The following is a 21,507-nucleotide window of genomic DNA, read 5'->3' as shown; positions in this document are numbered from 1 at the left end:
TGTAATGATACTGTTTGAGGCATGTGCAGCTCAGTGGAAGTGGCGCTTGCATCCTCTGCCCATGGTCAGTGGCAGTTAGACTTAGATGCAAGTGTAGTCGCCGACTGTAGGAACTTCTTATTAGCCTATCTTCGACCGGTTCGCGAGTTAGTCGATCTTACGCAGAGGACTCAAGCGTCACTTCCATTGAGCTACACAGGCCTCAAACAGTATCAATACATGGATGATATACCGTTCTAACATGGTCAGTAAGTAACTTAATAATTTTGTTTGATTCTTTTATCTCATTCCTCAGTATTCATTAAAGTTATTCTTCCGTAGTCATTCCTCTTACTTGCTTAAAGAAACAAATTATTACAATTTGATGAAACATGGGGGGGGTTAACGGGTTTAAAGATATGTTCTTTCTTTTGGTTATATCAGTTGCTTTAATATAATTTTTGTTCTAGGTGTTATTAGACTTTCCAGATTCCCCCCTCTCCCCCACACAGACAAGTATATCCCCTGTTTAACTGATAATTTCATGTTTCGCTACCACCCAAGTGAAGTCTTCATGATCATTCTCCTTAATTGGAGTAAATGTAGCAATCTTAGTTATTGACAGGTCTTCTGATCCTGTGACCAGATCGAACACTCACACCATGAGAGCCCTCCATGATGAGTTTTTTCAAGTAATTATTAATCGATAGGCATATAAATTTGATTTCATTTTTTGATATGTGATCTTTTCTCCTTCCAGTCTATGTTTCAGTAGTGGAAATCATCCATAATAATAATTACTTGACTTGCACACAGTGTACTAACTGGTGATGCACGTGTTCCACACAATTCCACATAATTCACATGAAGCATCCTGGCCTATAGCAGCAACCACCTATATGTTCCTCATGTATATCTCAATTCCACACCAGATTGCCTCAAAAGAACTCCCATCTGTCACCTTTCTCGTACTTTTTTGGCAGCAGTTCATCTGTCGTCATGAACACAACTTAATCAGCAGTATAAAATGAAAGTAGTAAGAAGTCATCAGTCTGATTGCTCTCTTCTAAACGGAGTCAAGTATTAATCTGGTGCCTGTCTGATCGGCATACCCGAAATGTGGGAACAATGCTGAATGGTCCGACAGGTTTGGATTTTGAATTTCTCGTACACCGAAGAATTGTAACTTGTAATACGTTTATGCCAAATAAACTTTCTGTTCAGTGTTTTTTTTTTAAATATATACAATTAATATAAACGACTTATGCGTTAGTTAACTATTTTAATTAGTTATCTAATGTGTATGTGCGTTTTTTTTTTGGGGGGGGGGGTTAGATATGAGAGAGAGAGACTCGGTTTATTTTGATTAGAGTGATGTTTTTATGTAGGCATAGTTGTAAATGCTGTTGATTTAACTCTTAGATGGCGCAGCTGTTCAAACCGCATTATATATGTCTATTGATTAGGTTTAGTTTTTTTTTTTTTTTTTTTGTTGAGTGAACTTTAATGAAATATGCAGTCGTAGTATTATACGTAGTATTTCATTCTTGAGTTTGTTAATACGGTAACGCTCATTATTGTTAATGTTCATAGGTAAATATTTCATCATATATTTCATTTAATTTGGAACGAAAATCTGCTGCAAAAGATTTTTTTTCGTATTATTATTTAGACGATACTTGTTTTTAAGGAATGATCATCACAACAAATGCGCAAAATGTATATACAAAATGAACACGTTCTTTACTGGAGATTTATAAGTTGTTCAAATTGTAATAATTATATTGTAAATTGTTCATTTTGTAGCGTGGATATAAGCTCTGTAGGGAAATAAAGTATAAAGTCCTTGAATGCAATTAGAGTAATTGACAATCATGTAGAATTAAAAAAAAAAAAATGAATTGTCTTCTTGATATGTGGTCTTGGTTACTTCGAATATATCAACTAATCTGTTTCTCTTATCATCAAATTCCTGGTATATACCCTTAAGGAGTGTACAGGATATGGTGATAGTATTTCATTACTAACATTCTGTCAACAGCTCCTCTTCTTGGTCCTTTCTTTGCTTTAGCATCAAACACTTGCTTTTCTAATAATAAATGCAATTTGTTTCTCTTTGTTTGACTGCTCATGGATGTTGTGCAAGTTGAAATGGAGAAACAATCTGCCAGTAAAGGTTGGCTACCGATAAACTGAAAATTCAACATAACCTGTGAGATTGTGAATTATTAAGGTATCCAAAAAAGGATAGTTTGATTATTAGATTCACATTCAATAGTGAACTTGAATGTTGAATTTTCAGTTTATCAGAAACCGACCTATACTATAGCAGCTAGAAAAGAGAATGTTGGTGCTGGTAGAATGTCCTCAAACACACAGGGATTGTTATGTTTATACACAACTGTAGGAAGTATTCGAAACAAGTATGCCCAAAGATAATTAGAATAAGTGAAACTTATTGAGTCTGAGGAAGATGTGAGGTCGGGAATAGAATTAGAAGTACATAATTTTCCAGAAGGATAGAAATGTGAAAAGAGGAGGAGGAGGAGTGCTGTTAATGATTTCATAGGAATTGTGTCTGCAAAGTGTGGAAGTTGATAGTGAATGCACAGATTTTGAATCTGTGTGGTGTGAAGTTGAAATAAACAAGTTAGTATATCTGATAGGATGCTGTTATAGGCCAGGAAATGCAGAGAATACTGATTGTGAAATGCTTAGGCAAATTAGTTGGGCATGTAAAAAGAAGATGGGAAACTTTAATTACAGGAATACAGAATGTAAGGATGAGATAGTGTATAGGAGAGCAAGTTTGTGGAATGTCTAAGAGATAAGTATCTTAAGCAGCATGTGATGGAAGAAACTAGAGGCTTTAACGTTTTGGATTTGGTGATAACTTCACAAGATTGTTAGTGAAGTGTTGACACTGCTGCTGGTTGGTGAGAGTGATCATGAGGTACTTGTTTGGAAAGTATAATACATTTAGTTTAATCCTTTATCCAAGTGTGAGCAAACAAAGTTTGCACCTGAAAGTATCTTCAGGACTGGGTTAAGGTGGTACAACACTATGGCAACTCGTTGCAAAGGTGGAGCAAGATACCAACACTCCTATTTCAGTATCTCCTATAATGCAAAACACATCTCCTTGCAGATATGTCTATTGTTATGCATTAAGGGAAGGGCCACTACCCAGACTAGTTTCCACCTTTATTGAGACCTCAATAAAGGTCGAAACTAGTCTGGGTAGTGGTCCTTCCCTTAATGCATAACAATAGACATATCTGCAAGATGTGTGAAAAGAGAGTGCAAATACTAGTGATGGTGGTGGGCAGTAGATGGCTTTGGTGTAGATGCGGTTCGTTGTAGTTGGTGGATTGAGTGGTGGAGACAGAGTTGTACAGAAAGCCCTCCCTTGATGAGTCTTTAAACTCCCTGGAGGTGTCATGTAATAATAATAATTTTATCATACTGGTGTAAATGATGTAGTGCAATATATAGAAGAGAGGCAAGTATTATGAGAAATGGAAGTGAAAGAAACAGATGTCTTAGATATTGATTGGGTTAGATGTTAATAAGGCTGTGGGAATGAATGACATACCATGTATTCTTAAGGTATGTACACCAGAGTTGGCCATGCCCTTGACCTGGTTATTTAATGAAAGTCTTGATGTGGGTAGGATTCCTAAGGAGTGGAAAGAAGGCAAAATAGTACCACTCCAGAAGTATGGTGCTACGACTTAAGTCTCCAACTAGAGGCCATTCTGTTTGAGTTGTGGTCAAGGTGTTGGAGAGATTGTTAAGGAATAGAATACAGGATTGGGTTGATGGAGATAGCATTCTTTATGATGGTTAGCATGGATCTGTGAAAGGTAGGTCCTATTTTTGTAATTTGCTTGCATTTTATGATAAGGTAACAAGTGTGTTAAATAAGAGAGAATCATTACATACAGTGATATTCTTGGACTTTGCAGAAACATTTGATAGATTACCACACTATAAATTGGTGTAGTAGCTGCAGTGGATGGGAACATATAGTATATTGATTACATGGATCAAAGATTGGCTCTCTGATAGAACTAACAGGTTGTGTATGATGGAGCACTGTCTCAAAAAAAAAGGAGGGTAACAATTGATGTGCCCCGGGGTTCTGTTCTCAGCATCCCCCCCTGCTGTTTAACATGTTTGTAAATGATATATAATGTGTATTCTTTCGCCAGGGAACCAGGGCGAACAGCGAAAAGTCAGCTACTGGAACAAATCTGAAAACAAACCCCAACTCAACATCACCAGAGTTAAAGATCGGTACTATCAATGTAAGAAGCCTGAATGGCAAAGAAATGGAGCTAGCTGAGGAATTAGATAAGTATCAGATCGACATAATAGGGGTGACTGAAACAAAAAAGACCAAAACTGGTGAGATCTTTCTGAGCAATAAATACAAAATGTTATATTCAGGCAATGACAATCAAGGAAAAGAAGGAGTAGCCATAGTATTCAACACAAAATACGTGGCTAATCTTCTTGAATGGTAGTCAGTCTCAAGTAGAGTAATGTGGGCAAATATGAGAATGGGGAACTGGACAATGAGACTTATTTGTGCCTATGGTCCCACAGAAGGTTCTACTAAGGTAGAAGTGGAGGAATTTTTTGAAGCTTTAGAAAAAGCAACTGACACAATGAAAAAGGAAAAGTTGGTCCTAGTTGGGGATCTAAATAGTAGAGTAGGAAATGATTGTGAGACATACAAAAATATTTTGGGAAAATTTGGAGAAAAGAGCAAAGCTAATAATAATGGCAAATATCTGTTGGATTTCTGCTCAGGACATGGACTGGTTATTACTAACACCATGTTCCAACATAAAAATGTGCACAAATTCACATGGAGAGAAGAGGCTAGGAATAAGAAAAGTCTCATTGACTATGTTATTGTTGATAGTGATGTTTTCTCCCTGGTGCAGGACACCAGAGTGTACAGAGGATTTGAAATTGGAAGTGATCACTATTTAGTCTTGAGCAGGATAAAATTGAATTTCATATTGAAAAGAATAACATGTAAGAAAGTTTTAAAGCGAATAAAAGTTGAGCAGCTCTCAGATGTGAACTGTAGACTAAAATACAGAAATATTATTGAAAAGAAAATGAAAGAGTTTGAGAACAGGAATCAAGCCTTGGAGATTCAGTGGCAAACTCTGAAGGAAACATTGATTGATTCTGCCAGAGAGGCATGTGGTGAGGTTGTGTGCAAGGATAAAAAAATCAGAACTCCCTGGTGGACACAGGAAGTTAAAGAGGCAGTGAAGGAAAAGAAGAAAGCATATCAAAAGTTCCTGGCAAATAAGTCAGCTTTTACTCTTACAGAATACAGAGACAAATGTAAGAAAGCTAAACAGTGTGTAAAACTAGCTAAACAAAAGTCATGGGAGGACTTTGGCAAGAATATAGAAAATAAATATCAAGAAGGTGGCAAAATATTCTGGAGGTTGTTGAAGAAGCTTAGGAATGGAGGAAAGAGTGCTGTAAAAGGAATTAGAGATGATAAAGGTGAAATGAAAACAGGAGAAAAAGATATCCTTGAAGTATGGAGTAATTACTTTGAAAAACTGCTAAATGAAACAAGTAGTGATGACAGCACAGTGATAAAAAACACTGACCAGGCATGCAGTCAGGAATACATATCCATACTTGAAGTAGAAAAAGCCATCAAAGGCTTGAAATGTGGAAAGGCAGCAGGAGTAGATGATATTCAACCAGAAATGCTGAAGTATGGTGGTATAAGAGTCTTACAGTGGCTGCACTGCATAGTTCAGAAAGCCTGGACAGAGGGACGAATTCCCGATGATTGGAGTAGAGCTCTCATAGTACCCATATATAAAAAGGAAAATAAAACTGAATGTGAGAATTACAGAGGTATTTCCCTACTGAGTGTTCCTGGCAAGATCTATGCAAGTATACTTGAGAAACGGTTGAGAAGAATTGTGGAAGAAAAGCTTGGTGAAGAACAAGCTGGATTCAGGCCAAATAGAGGCTGTCAGGATCAGATCTTCACTTTACGACAAATAGTCGAGAAAGCATGGGAATATAACAAAGATCTGTATTTAAGTTTTGTCGATTTGGAAAAGGCATATGACAAGGTGCCAAGAGAGAAGCTATTCAATACGCTGCAGTTATATGGTGTCAATGGGGCATTATATCAAGCAATACTTAGTCTTTATTTGAGTTGTGAGTCAGCAGTTAGAATTGAAGGAAGTACAGGAAGATGGTTTAATGTTAAATCTGGTGTGAGACAAGGATGTACATTATCCCCTCTGTTATTCATTATCTATATGGATCACATTATGAAGGAATGTGGTATTAAACCTGATATCAAAATTGGAGATGTTAATGTCAGCTCTTTGCTTTATGCGGATGATGTTATACTTCTAAATAAATCCGCTACAAGTCTGCAAGATTCTCTGACTAAATTGAATAGCTGTTGTAATAGATATGGTATGAAGGTCAGCAATGAAAAGACAAAGACAATGAAAATAGGCAGAATCATTGAAAATGTCAATTGTGTTGTGAATGGAGAACCTGTGGAACAAGTAAAACATTTCAGCTACTTAGGCATGATTTTTACTGAAGATGGTAAATTAAATATAGAAATAGACAACAGAATCAGCAAAGCTGGTATGGTGGGAAGTCAATTGAATAAATTCATATGGAATAAGAGAGAAATTAGTCGGAACACTAAATTAGCTGTATACAAGACGGTGTTCAAACCAGTTTTAACTTATGGATCTGAGAGCTGGGTCAGAAGTAAAACACTTGACCAAAGACTAGAGACCGCAGATATGAGAGTCCTGAGAAAGATTAGAGGCGTGAACAGATGGCATCAATGGCAATATCATATTAAAAATGAGGATATTAGGAAAGAACTTGACATTGTCAGTATCCAGGAATGTGTTAGCAGAGCTAATCTCAGGTGGTATGGTCACTTAAATAGAATGGGAGAGGAAAGATTAGCAAAACAAGTGTTCTCTGCCAGGTTGGCAGGAAAACGACCCAGAGGAAGACCAAGATATAGGTGGATTGATACGGTACAAAGTGCCTTAGACGATAGAAATATAAGATCTGATAATTTTGGAGTCTTGACAAGTAACAGACTGATTTGGAGGAAAATTGTAGATAGGAAGTTAGTGATGATGTAATTTTTTCATGTAGTACTGTCATATCCTGTACACCCCTTGAGGGTACATGGCAGGAATTTGATGATGATGATGATGATATAATGTGTATATCAATAACTGGGATTTTCAGTTGTTTGCTGATGACGCAAACAACTGAAGATCCCCATATAATTCTTCCCAAAGTTGGGAAGATTTGAATCGACTTTTTTTACTTGGACAAAAGAGTGGTGTTGTAGTTTTAATATCAATAAGTGCAAGGTGTTGCATTTTGGAGTGCAGAAATATAAGGCTGTGGGCTGTGTACTGTATTGAGGGGACCATAATGCAATAAGTGGATGAGATTAGAGATCTGGGAGTGATGGTTTGCAGTAGACTGGAGTTTAGAGGGCATATTGCTAGTGTTGCAAAGGCTGCAAATTGTATTTCTGCTATGATAAGAAGCACTCTAACATGTAGCGATAAGTGGTCAGGCCATACTTGGATTATTGTGCTCAGATCTGGTCACTTGGTTTTCAGTGTGATGTGGAGACATTGGAGAGGGTCCAGAGGTGAGTGACTATGACAATATTGGTACTTTGGAATGCTGGCTATAGAGAAAAGTTGAAGAAATATGGATTGCAGAGTTTGGTAGATAGGAGGAAGAGCATGATGTGATAGACATTTAAGTTAAAGCAGCATTTCTCAACCTTTCTTAGCCCAAGTACCAGTTAAAATTCCTAAAAAAAAATTCTGTGGACCACTAAATTATGTAATTTGTTTAAAAACCTATGTGGGGATTACCAACATTTGAGAAAAACTGTGCCTTTATAACATAATAAATCTAAAAGCATCTTTTGAATACATATGGAAACCTAATTAAATTGAAAGTAAATGATTAAGTGTATACCATCATTGAACAAAGTTTTAATTTTTATTAAACAAAGAAATAATATAATATAATTATGTTGCTACTTACTTTTAATGAGATGGTTGAGCTTCTCGGCCCTGGCAGAGTTGCTGGAGATCTGGATCAATATTAGTAAACTTCAGTCGAAGATCGGCACACACACTAAGAGGATTTCTGTATTTTGTTTTTGAGTCTGTGCAGTTAGCCGAGTGGCTATGCGCTTCGCAACCATATGCCTGGGAAAGGAGTGTCATGGGTTCGATTCCTGTTGCTGACGTGAGGAGCTTAAAGATCTTTTTCAGACATAGCCAAGTTAGCCGGCCTTGGGCGTGGACTGCAGGGTTTTTCTCCCCAGTTATCTGGGGGGTTTTCCTACCGCAAGCAGGCAAACCAGCCCTGTGAACAAACTTATCTACAGACGTAGGACACACCAGGAAGCATAGGACTAGCCACCTTATCCTCGGGATGGGTATGGCTTAGAAGGGCTAAGGATAGCCCCGTAACAGGCCACTAGGCCTAATACATGAAGGGAAGAAGTTTTTATTTGAAGGAGCGATGAAAATCCTTTCTCACAATGATAAATTGTAGAAAACTGACTGACGATTTTCAATGCTTCTTCTGATAATTCGGGAAATTCATTTCTCACTGAAGGCAAGATCCAGAATCGAGCCAAACGAAGATCAGAGGTGCATTTTAAGCTCACTGTCACTTGAGAGCTCAATTAGCTGTTCTTTTTTTCGATAACGAAAAGTCGTTCACGTGACTATGCCTGAAGTGGATCGCGAACCCACAGAAATTTCTTATAAAAGTTATTCAGAGTTTTGAGGTGGTCACAAACACTTTCCAGAAACTCAGAACCAACAAAAATATAATTTTCCACTAAAAAGGAATCCAATGTTGGAAAAGGTGTGCAAATTGTCTGTCTTTTCCATAATTAATCCATAACACTAGTTTTTTCGCGAATGCCTTTATTTTGTCATAGGTATGCAGAACAGTTAAAGAATTTCCCTGAAGGGAGAGATTTAGTTTCGAAAAAATGTCCGAAAGATAGGATAGTGTTGATAACCATGCTTTGTCAAGATAGAGTAATGCAAAATCAGAATTCCATTCATTTACAAATAATAAAACTTCGTGCCTTAATCGAAATAACTTTGTTAGTACTTTGCCCCTGGAAATCCAGCGAATTTCAGAATGAAGCAAAAGTTGTATACTAGTATATTCGTTGTCCATTTCTTCGCAGAATACTGAAAATAAACCTGTTATTTAACAGTCGAGCCTTCATAAAATTAACTAGCTTTACAGCGATGTATACCACAGTTTTAAATTCAGGAGGCATACACTTATTTCATACATATGATGAAATAAGTGTATGCTTGAATATGAATTGGGTACATTGAATTGGGTACTGAATATGAATTGGGTACATTATTTCATACATATGTATGAAATAATGTACCCAATTCATATTCAGAGCTGCTTCCTTGACTTTAGAAACAACCCCACCATGCCTGTCTGTAAGGGCGAGCAAAATCAGAACAGGAGCCCATACATTTTCCCCACTGGATGCCTTTGTGTATTACGTAATTATTGATAGTGTGCAATATTTCTTTTCCAGTTGTTCGGGGTGACAAAGTTCTACAAAACAGAATATTGTCATAAATATTGTTATCATGCACATATCTTGCATAGCATATTAACTGCGCATCACTTGTAACATCAGTAGTCTCATCTATTTGCAACACATAATAAGGGCTCTTAACTCTTTCGATTAACTGAGATTCTACGTCACCTGCCATATCATTAATTCTGCGACCGACAGTGTCATTTAAAAGAGGAATCAAATCAACATCTTTTGGAATTAATGGAACCCATGACCGAAACTATATCTTTCCCATGATTTAATGTCCCTAATCGTCACTGAAAAAATTCAGTTGGCTTATTTTTTATATTGCATGTTTTGTTTCTAAATGTCGTTGGAGTTTCGCAGGTTTCATGCACTTGTTCGACAACACTTCATAATACAAAACACATTGAGGTTTCTGTTCACTTTCTTCTCCACACCAAGTAAATCCGATTTCTAAATATGAATTGTTACATCTCGTACTGTATTTTTTCTTTGAATTGCTTGTTTCTTCTACTGTAATAGTATCATTTACTCGCCATTACAACATGTATATCACAATTAGGGTTAGCATCACCTCTTTCATTTCCATTTCTTTTCAAAGTCCTAGTTCTAAGTCACTTTTCCATTATTAAAAAAAAAAATGTTTCCAAAAAATATATAAATACTGGGGTTAACTCACGACACACTTTGTCCAAGTATCGCTTAGCACTTCTGAAGATATACTTAGCTTTGGTTGAAGGAGGAAAACCTTTAATAATAAAAATCAATACAAAACAAGCAATTGGTTGAAATGTGTATAACCCATGTTTACTGCAAATCTAACAAAACAGCAAGGGAAGGCGGAAGCAATAAATATTGTTATTCACTTCACCTCTTCTTTTATTACTAGTCATTCTGGTGCTAAAAAAAAATTATTGTATTTTTAAGTATTAATTTTATTTCTTATTCAATTTTAATTTGTTTTGTTTGGATAATTAAAAAATATATTTATTTATTTAAGGTTGCCTGCGGACCACCTGTTCCATTGTTGCGGTCCACAGATGGTCCGCGGACTACAGGTTAAGAAACACTGAGTTAGAGGATTTTATGAGATTAATCCAGAGGGGGAGGGATTATGAAAAAAGTAGTAGCTGAGAGGGGAAGAACCAGGGGTCATACCTGGAAGTTATGTAAAAGTGTGGTGAACAGGGGTCTGAGAATAGATTTTTTTACATGGAAAATTATCAGTGAATAGAATGCATTACCATATATCCAAGGAGTGTTAAGTACAGGTAACCCTCATATAACACAGATGTTAGGTTCCAAAGAAATGCCACGTTATATAAATCGCGTTATACGAGACTTAGATCACATAGAAAAAGTAGGGTTAGGTTCCGAAATCGTTTTTTTTTTTAATTATATAAAAAACAATGACAATTCAACAAAAACAATATTTTTATTTAATGCAGGTAATTTATGTAAGTTAAGAAAACAAACTATGAGACATACATACGTGGTATAAAATTATAAAAATTACAAATTGTACATAAATTTTTGCACATAATGCATAAATGTTTTAGACACCATAAAATAAAGTGCATATTTTAATCGCCATCACTGTTTTCAGAAATAACGTTTCGTAGATGTTCTTTAAGTTGCCAGAGGTCATCACCACTTGAAATCTCTCGGACATCATTTGTATAATTCTCATTGCATACTTCGGCTGGTTTAGTCATCAAGAAGTCAGTAATAAGACTTTGCTTTCCACTATGCTGCAATTTTTTATTAAGTTCATAATATGGTGCTAAATAAATATCCAATTGTCTCGTGAATTTTCCCGAGCGCTCCATCGAGGGATCATTATCCGTAAAATAACTTCTCAACTTTCTTGCCAAGTCCAGTCCTTCTGCTAATTTCTTTAAACTGAATTAACGGATTCATCACAATCAGAATCTTCAGCAGAACTTTCCTCGCCACATGGTTTGACGCCATCTATTAATTGTACCAGTACCTCGTTTAAATCTGTTTCTCCATCAGTAAATTCACTAATTTAGTTTTCAACCATATAGCAAAAGCCCTCTCCACCAAAAATGTGTGCAACGTTTATTATACGACGTAACTCGGCATCCACTGGAGGTACGAAATTTTGTTCCACAATGGCTTTAGGCCATATTTTTTTCCAGCAAGCATTCACCTTAGAGGGTTGTAATTCCTTAATGGACAGAGATATAATTTTTACACTATTCAATATTGAGAACTTTCCACGCTTGAGGCAGTGTCATGTTTGGATTAGATTCCATTTTTTTCAAAATTAATTGAAATGTGGAACATAATATGACTTAAATGTTGATATTATTCCTTGGTCAAGTGGATGAATAAGTGAAGTAGTATTAGGCAGCAAAAAAGTTATTTTAATATTCAGATGGCTTAAATTTGTTGGGTGGCCTGGTGCGTCATCTAAAATTAGTATAATTTTGAAGTCCATATTCTTTTTCTTTGTGTAACTTTCTACATCTGGCACAAAATGCTTGAAAACCAATTTTCAAACATGCTAACTGTAACCCATGCATTTTTGTTGGTACGCCAATAAGCAGATAGGGTGAACTTGTCGAGCCCTTTCATCGCACGAGAATTTGGGCTCGGTTTATAAACATTGGTTTTGTCATGTAATCACCTGATGCATTACTACAAAACAGTAGAGTAATTCTATCTTTGGAAACTTTGAATCCAGGAGCTGATCTTTCATTTTTCGAAATATAAGTGCGTTTTGGCATTTTTTCCCAATATAATCCAGATTCATCCACATTGAACACTTGGTCTGCACTGTAACCACCCTCTTTAATGATTTTTAAAAGTTCTGCTGGGTATTTCCAGGCAGCTTCAACGTCTGCTGATGCTGATTCTCCCTGGATTTTAAGATTATACAAAGAAAACCGCTTTTAAAAGTTTTCGAACCAACCCTTACTGGAACAAAATCCATGCTGAGAGATTTCTTCTGAAGAATCTTGATCAAGTTCTTTTAAATGTTTATAAATTTTGAGAGCTTTTTGCTTAATAAGGTGTCCATCCAAAGGAATTTTGTTTTGAGTGCAATCTTCTATCCAAATCATTAGAGATTTCTCTATTTTTCTATTAGAATATCGTGAACACGAGCAACGTGCTTTGCACTTACCATTGACCTAGCAATAAATACTTTCTCGGATTTTATGTTCATTTGTTTGATTGTTTGAATTGTCGATTCATTTAAATTCAGAGTCCTTGCAACAACTCCTGGTTTTTCTCCAATTTTCAACTAATCCAAGATTTAAATTTTTTCTTTGAGAGAAACGAATTTCCTCTTCAATGTTGGTTTTTCCCCCTTTCGTTGAACGTTTAGTGACCAATGCAATAAAAATAAACTTTTACATAAAAAAAAGCATTACATATGTATGTAACTCACCAGAAATGTATGTAACTGGCAGAAAACAAAGACAATTTTCAACAATAAACATTTTATACAGTAAACCCTAGATGGTGAACCTATGGCACTCGTGCCAGTGGTGGCACATCTGAGAATTTTGCTGGCGCATATCAACGATTTACATGTGATATCCTTTTATACGCTTATAAATCATTGAAGTGTTTTTTTTTTAATTGTTACAATATGTACAAGCTGAATTTTGTTTTACACAAGACAGCAGCTATAAAGACGTGCATATGATTGGTGTGGTATTAACAAAAGATCACACGACCTAAAGACAAAAGCAACCGAAGTGTTGAGTTGAAATGCTAATTCTCTTCAATCGAATTCCATAACATCCGAAACTGTCATAACAACATTCACTATTAGTTTTAACACATTCACAACAGGGTGTCATTTATCATTCCAATGGAACTTCTCATTACTGAATTTCTCATTACTGGTTCAACTCACACAAATGTTTCAACCCTTGGTTGAATTTTATGGCTTCTTGGCAGGCGAACTCACACATTCATTATATGGCATGTTTCAATTCTTGGTAGTCTTTTATTTTAAGTTAGCCTTTGTGATCTGTCATAATGACATCGAGAATTTCAAATGCAATAAAACTAACACTTATTTCAATTTCATAATTGAAAAATTGGACAATAGTTTTTAGTTAGATACTGTGTTTCGGTGCACATATGGTTTTGTTTAAGTCTATACAGCATAGTTTCTGTGAGATGGGACATGTGATTTATTAGTTTGCGCTGTGTTTATTCCATCTGTCTCTAATTGCACTATTTGTTGAGAATGACACGAACTGCAAAAGCCTCTGTACAGTACCTTATTCAGTGATAAGGCTGATTTGTCTGTATGTGGGATGAAAAACCCGAGTTTCTGGGAGAAAAAACCCTGCTACCACCGTATGAGATCGGCTAACTCACCTTCAACTGAAACAGCGTATATAAGGATTCCCCTCATCACGACGAGATTCGTCAATTCAGGGATTAGTCCTGCTAACACATTCCTAGATGCTAACAATGTCAAGTTCTTTCCTAACATCCACATTTTTAATATGATATTGCCATTGATGTCATCTGTTCACCCCATAATCTTTCTCAGGACTTTCATATCTGCAGTCTCTTTGGTCGTGTTTTATTTCTAACTTCATAGTGTTTTATTCTAACTCAGGTTTAGAATAAAACACTAACTTGGCTTGAACACTGTCTTGTTTACAGCTAAGTTAGTGTTTTGACTAATTTCTCTGTTATTCCATATAAATTTATTCAGTTAACTTCCTGCCATACAAGCTTTCTTGATTGTGTTGTCTACTTCCATATTTAATTTGCCATCTTCACTAAAAATTGTCCTTAATAGCTGAAATGTTTTAATTGTTCTATAGGTTCTCCATTCATAATGCAATAAATATTTTCAGTGCTTCTGTCTATTTTCATTGTCTTTGTCTTGCTATTGCTGACCTTCATACCATATCTATTACAACAGTTATTTCATTTAGTCAGGGAATCTTGCAGACTTGTACTGAATTTATTTAGAAGTAACATCTGCATAAAGTAAAGAGCTGAGATTAACATCTCCAGTTTTGATATCAGGTTTAATACTGCTTTCCTTCATAATGTGATCCATATAGATAATGAATAACAGAGGTGATAATGTACATCCTTGTCTGACACCAGATTTAACATTAAAACATCTTCTTGTTCTCCATTCAATTTTAACTGTTGACTTACACCTCAAATAAAGACTAAGTATCGCTTGATATGTCATATGGACACCATACAACTATAGCATTTTGAATAGCTTTTCTCTTGGCACCTTATCATGTGCCTTTTCCGGATCTACAAAACTTAAATATAGATCCTTGTTATATTCCCATGATTTCTCAACTGTATGTCGTATAGTGAAAATCTGATCCTGACAGCCTCTATTTGGCCTAAATCCAGCTTGTTCGTCACCAAGCTTCCCTTCCACAATCCTGAACCGTTTCTCATAAATCTTACCAGGAACACTCAGTAAGGAAATACCTCTAATTCTCGCATTCAGTTTTATTTCCCTTTTTATGTATTGTACTATGAGAGCTCTTCTCCAATCATCTGGAATTTGTCCCTCTGTCCAGGCCTTCTGAACTATGCAGTGCAGCCACTGTTAGACTTATACCTACATACTTGAGTATTTCTGTTCGAAAATCATCTACTCCATCTGCCTTTCCACATTTCAGGCTTTTGATGGATTTTTCTACTTCAAGTATGGATATGTATTCCTGACTGCATGCCTGTTGAGAGTTTTTTATCACTGTGCTATTACTGAATGTTTCATTTGTGAGTACAGAGAATGAAGCTGATCAAGTGGGAAGCAATGTGGAGGAGCAGGAGAGTAAGACAGGAAATATTGAAGAGGTGATTATGAATGAGGAAGTGAGTGGCATGAGTATAGAGAATGAGAGAATGGGTGTTCAAGATGGTCAGGGAAATTTGGAGGCTCAGGGTGGACAGGGGAACACGTGAGAAAGGTGGATACTCCAAGAGAATGTGAATGCATGTGTAGAGGAAAGGAATGGAATGACCAGGGATCAAGAGGTAACAGTTGGACTTGAAGAAGGTTCTAAAATGAATAAGTAGAAAGGGAAATTGCTCCAGTTGAACATGGAGCAATCATATCGAATGAGTGGTATAATCAGCGGAACTAGTTGTAGATCCAGGAATGAGCTGTTCTGTTTGTATACAAATGCTAGAAATATAAGACACAAGGCAGATGAAATGGTTGCATTAATTGAGTCTGTTCACTCAAAAATTGTTGGAATAAGTGAGACATGGTTAAATCAAGACGACATCCTGACAGGAATAGAGATGGAAGGGTATAATGTGTTTCATGAGGATAGAAAGCGAGGGGGGGGGGGAGTGCTATTGATGATAGAGGAAAGAGTTATGTCTATACAAGTAGATGCAAGAGGGGAAATAGCCAGTGGCTTTGATGTAGTATGGTGTGAGATAGAGGTGAATAGAATGAAATACTTGGTCGGATGTTGTTATAGACCTGGTAATGTGGATGATAGTGAGTATGAAATATACAATCAAATTAGCCAAGCAAATATGAAAAGGTGATCATTATGGGTGAATTTAATTATGGCAATATAGACCGGAATGATGAGATAGCAACTGGAAGTAAAGAAAATGAGTTTCTCGAGTTTTTGAGGGACAATTGCACACAAGGATTGAGGGCCTTGGATTTGATCATCTCATCAGAGGATGTAATTATATATGAGGTGTCCAATCACCCACCAGTTGGTGAAAGTGAACACGAAGTGATTACCTGGGTGGTTGCCAGCAGTGTGAGGATCTCTGTGAGAAAAGGGTATATGTGGAACTACAAGGGGGGGGGATTATGAAGAGCTCTGGAGACAGCTTGCTGGTGTAGCATGGAATGAGGAATTAGCTGGAAAAGAGATCAGTGCAGCTTGGAGGAATTTTCAAGAACTATCTTGTAGAAGCAATGTCTAAATGTATTCCAAGGATCAGAAGGTTAAATAAAGTAGGTGTTAAATGGATGAATAAAGAGATTAAGCATGCTATACAGAGAATAAGGGCATTACATGAAGGGTCTTGCATGAAGCGGCTAATGAATTATCAGTGCCCTTGACCATGTTGTTTAATCTGAGTCTCAGGTCTGGCTTAGTCCCGAAGGCGTGGAAAGAGGGGAAAATAGTTTCACTGCATAAAGGAGGATCCAAGACTATGGTTGCAAATTACCGACCGATCAGCATATCAGGAGTCGTTGTCAAGGTCTTGGAGAAAGTAGTCAAGCGAAAAATACAGGAATGGATTGATGAAAATGAGATACTGTACACAGGACAGCATGGCTTTGTGAAGGGTAGATCATGCCTCAGTAACTTGCTCAAGTTTTATAACAAGGTGACGGCTGAACTGGATAAGGGAAATGGGTTTACAGTGATACTGCTGGACCTGGCAAAGGCGTTTGACAGGATACCACATGGAATTCTAATCCATAAACTACAACATATGGGAATGGATATAGGGTTGGTGAGATGGATAGCTGGGTGGTTGATGGAGAGATATCAAAGAGTAGTTTATTCAGGAGTAGAGTCCAAAAAACAGCCTGTGACTAGTGGTGTGCCACAGGGTTCTGTTCTTGGACCACTGCTGTTTAATCTGTTCATTAACGATATAGGGAAGGGTCTAAGTGGGACAGTTCATTTGTTCGCTGATGATGCAAAGTTGGATAGGGCGATAGTGAATGCAGAAGATGTCAAAGTCTTGCAAAATGACTTAGATAGATTGGAGTTCTGGACTAAGGAGAATGGATGTCAATTTAATGTGACAAAATGTAAGGTTATGCATTTCGGAGTGAAAAGATTAGCAGCAGTATACCACATTGGTGGAACTGTACTCCAAGAGATTGATGAGGCCAGGGACTTGGGAGTGTTGGTGGATAGGGAGATGAAGTTTATGGGGCACATTGCAAAAGTAGCTAAATCAGCTCATCAACTCACTTGGTTGTTGAAAAATACCTTGACGAGCAGAAAAAAACAAGTTATTGTACCTCTGTACGGAGCCCTGATAAGACCTCATCTCGACTACTGTGCCCAGATTTGGTCACCTCGGTTCCTTCTTGATGGGGAGGAGGTTGAGAGGATCCAGAGGCGAGTGACTAAGATGATAGCAGGTCTATGGAATGAACCATATGAGAACAGGTTGAAGATTTGTGGGTTGCAGAAACTAGTTGATAGGCAGAAAAGGGGAGATATGATTGAGACATTCAAATTGCTAAAAGGATTCTGTAGGATTAATTCAGATGATATTTTTGAGATCAGGACTGGTGGTGGGAGAACTAGGGGACACCCATGGAAGCTGGGCAAGAGCGTGGTTAGCAGGGGTGTTAGAGCTGGGTTCTTTACTTTAGAGTGGTAAATGAGTGGAATAAGCTGCCAGAGTCTGTTGTGGGTGCTATGACAGTGAACGAGTTCAAGGTATGATAGATACTGTGAGAATGTTGAACAGCTGTGTGAACATGATGTTTAGGGCCTCCCTCGATGAGTCTAAGGACTCCTGGAGTAGCCCGTGGTAGTAGTAATAATAATAATAATAATAATAATTATGGAGGCAGCATAAGAGAAGTGGTAATAATCGCTTCCATGAGGATTACAAAGACCAGGCAAGGCAGGTGACTTGGTAATAAGGCTAGCAAAATTGACGTATGCGCAGCAGTTAGCTAATGAAGCCAAAAAGAATCCTAAGGAGTTCTTTCGATATGTAGCCAGCAAAAAGACGAATGATTATGAAAGGATGACATTGATTAGGGAAAATAGTATAAAGACAGCTGTTGCGGAGGATATAGTGGAGATACTTAATGAGCAGTTCATAAAGGTCTTTCAATCTTGTGAATGTGAGAGATTGAGAGCAGTTGATGATGGGGAGCAGAGACTGACTGTAAGTGAGTAAGAGGTGCGGGAGTTGAGCAAATTAGATGTTAATAAGGCTGTGGGACCTGAAAATATATCAACGCATATTTTGATGGAATGTGCCAGGGAGTTAACCTGCCTTGACATATTTTTTTAATACGAGTCTTGCACTGGGTCAAGTTCCTAAGGAGGGCAAGATTGTGCTGCTTCATAAGGAAGGTGATAGAACTCTAGCATCAAATGATAGGCCTATCTGTGCAGGTGTTGTGGTTAAGTTTTTGGAGAAGCTTATGAGAACTAGGATCCAGAATTGGATTGATAATAATGGTATTATCTTTTGATGGGCTCCATGGATTTGCTAACGGGAGGTCATGTTTTAGTAATCTACTTACTTATTACAATAAAGTGACTGCTTCCTTGGCCAGAGGAGAGCGATACACAGTAATATACTTAGATTTTGCAAAGGCTTTTGATAGATTACCACATGATAAGTTGATAGTCAAACGAGCAGATGGGGTTGGAATTGGATTGGAGACTGGCTATCTGATAGGTATCAGCAAGTTGTGTATGGGGGAGTAATATCCAGGAAAAGGAAAGTCACTAGTGGTGTGCCTCAGTGGTCTGCTTTAGGGCCACTACTGTTTAACTTGTATATTAATGATATTGGTAAAGATTTGGATAGAGATATTTAGTTGTTTGCACATGATGCAAAGTTAGGATGAAGAGTAGGGAAGATGTTGTGACCTTACAAGAAGACTTGAATAAATTGAGTAATTGCGCACAGGAATTGGGATGCGAGTTCAATATTGCAAAATATAAGGTTTTAAAATTTGGGAAACAAAGATGGGATGCAGAATTTATGCCTGGGAAGGATATATTGTCGGAGGTGGAGGAAATAAGAGATCTTGGGGGTGATAGTGGATAAGGATCTGAAATTTAGGGGATACATTGCCAAAATTGTGAGGACAACACAAAGACTTCTGGGAATGATGCGGAGGACACTGACTTGTAGAAGTAGGGAAATTCTTGTTCCATTGTATAAGGCTCTGATTAGGCCACACATGGGCTATGCCCAGATTTGGTCACTTGGTTTTTCAAATGGACAAAGAGATGTTGGAAAGGGTCCAGAGGTGACTGACCTAAGGTAGTTTCTGACCTCTGGAATCTTGAATATGAGGAAAGATTGAGAAGATGCAACTTGCAGAGTCTGGTGGACAGGAGGAAGAGGGGAGATATGATAGAGGCCCACAAGTTATTAAGGGGTTGTTATAGGATCAATGCTGGAGAAGTTCAGAAAATAGTGGGAGATCAGGGGAGAAGCAGAGGTCATCCCTGTATAAAGAGGGTGTGAGTAGAGGAGTGAGAAGCAGATTTTTTTCATGCAGAGTTGTGAATGAGTGGAATGCCTTGCCTGAGAGTGTGGTGTCTGCAGAGAATTTGAGTGTGTTTCAAGTGCAGTATGATGAGCTGTGTATGATAAAGGACCTCCTAGATGAGTCTTTGACTCCACGAGGGTCTTGGATAATAATAATTTAGCAATTTTTTGAAGTAATTACTCTATACATGAAGGATATCTTTTTTCCCATGTCACCTTTATCATCTCTAATTCCATTTACAGCACTCATTCCTTTATTCTGAGCTTTTTCAACAGCACCCACAATATATTGCCACCTTCCTGATATTTATTTTCTGTGTTCTTACCAATGACTTGTTTTGCTAGTTTTACAGTGTTTAGCCTTCTTACATTTGTCTCTATTCTCTAACAGCACAAAACTATGGGTAGGATACATTGCAAAGGAGGAAGTCATTTATAAATAGAAAGTGGGGAAGAAAGAATAGAGTCCTGGAATACCATGACATTGCTTGGGAAATCTGAAGAAAGTTATCAATGATGCACAGTGAATGCTAAAGGTTGGAAGGTAATTTGGGAAGCAGTCTTTTTGTGTCAGATCAGATGAATAAATGCTCTGGAAATGTCAGGTGTGATGTCATGAGTGATTTTAATTAAATCTCTCCATGACTTTGTGTGTCCATGGCAAGTGATATTGACAGTCTGCTGCTGTGAATTGAGAGTAAGATAGAATCCATATTGGTGGGCTTTCAAGTTGAGAATTGTCTGTTGGTGACTATTATTTTGGATAGCACTGTGGCTGATTTTTATCTCCTTTCATTGGAATTGGTTGAATATAACTAGGCTTGTTTACATGTTTCAGAATAGGTTCTGGGTGAGTATGCAAGATTTTGAATACAGCCAATTTGGTTTATTATCAGTACATAAGTTGACATACTTAGAAAAATTAAACTCCATTTCTGAACTGTTATCCACTGAATTTTTAAACATTGCTTTACATTTTTCTTTGGATTCCTATAAGGAAGTTTTCAACTCTGTTTGTAACTCTTATACAGAATTTTAATATACTGGTCAACTGTTCTATCAATCATTCTGTTATTATTATTAACATCGGACCTCCAGAGTCAGAGACTCGTCATGGGAAGAATATTAGACAAGGAGAAATTAGTAGTAAATTTATCATGACATCTTACTCAGGAAGAGATAGAGGCTTACATCGATTCCGACTGAGACTTCTAGCAAAGTTCATTTTCAATCGGCCATTATTCCTTTCAAAGCAAAACCTTCTAATCTAACTCCATCAGAATTCAAAGCACTCAGATGTCTAAAAAAAAAAAATGATCATTCACTCTGACAAGGACAAAGCAGTAGGTATACAAAATAAGAAAGAATATTTTAGAAAGATTTCCTTAACGGTATGTGATTTCTCTACTTATTGTCCCCTCTCATCTGGATCCTACTTCTAGCCTTAATAAAGTCATTAAATTGATAATATTTATAGTTGGGATGAAGAATTCAAGAAAAAACTAAAAAATTTTCATGCTCATCCACCTAGATTATATGGCCTTCCCAAGATTCATAAACCAGCTATTCCATTAAGACTAGTAGTAGACTGTTTTGGCTGTGTCACACACAAATTTCTAATTACT

At 37.1% G+C, this 21,507-nt stretch overlaps 1 protein-coding gene across 1 annotated transcript in view; it reads left to right on the top strand.

Moving 5' to 3' along the window:
- Nucleotides 1–1,480: 1,480 nt before the first annotated feature.
- The window catches only part of LOC150109435 (transmembrane protein 164), a 177,982-nt gene continuing 157,955 nt past the window's right edge, over nucleotides 1,481–21,507 (top strand). The window contains exon 1 of the mRNA XM_090408187.1: nucleotides 1,481–1,572. The gene's annotated coding sequence lies outside the window, so the exon portion shown is untranslated. The remainder of the gene's footprint in view (nucleotides 1,573–21,507) is intronic.

Source organism: Typopeltis vanoorti, chromosome 2, assembly GCF_054136105.1.
Source record: "Typopeltis vanoorti isolate ZY-2024b chromosome 2, IOZ_Tvanoo_1.0, whole genome shotgun sequence".
In the NCBI taxonomy this organism is placed as follows: Eukaryota; Metazoa; Arthropoda; class Arachnida; order Uropygi; family Thelyphonidae; genus Typopeltis; species Typopeltis vanoorti.
The sequence above is the reverse complement of the archived record's forward strand: the minus strand, read 5'-3'. Positions and strand labels throughout refer to the sequence as shown.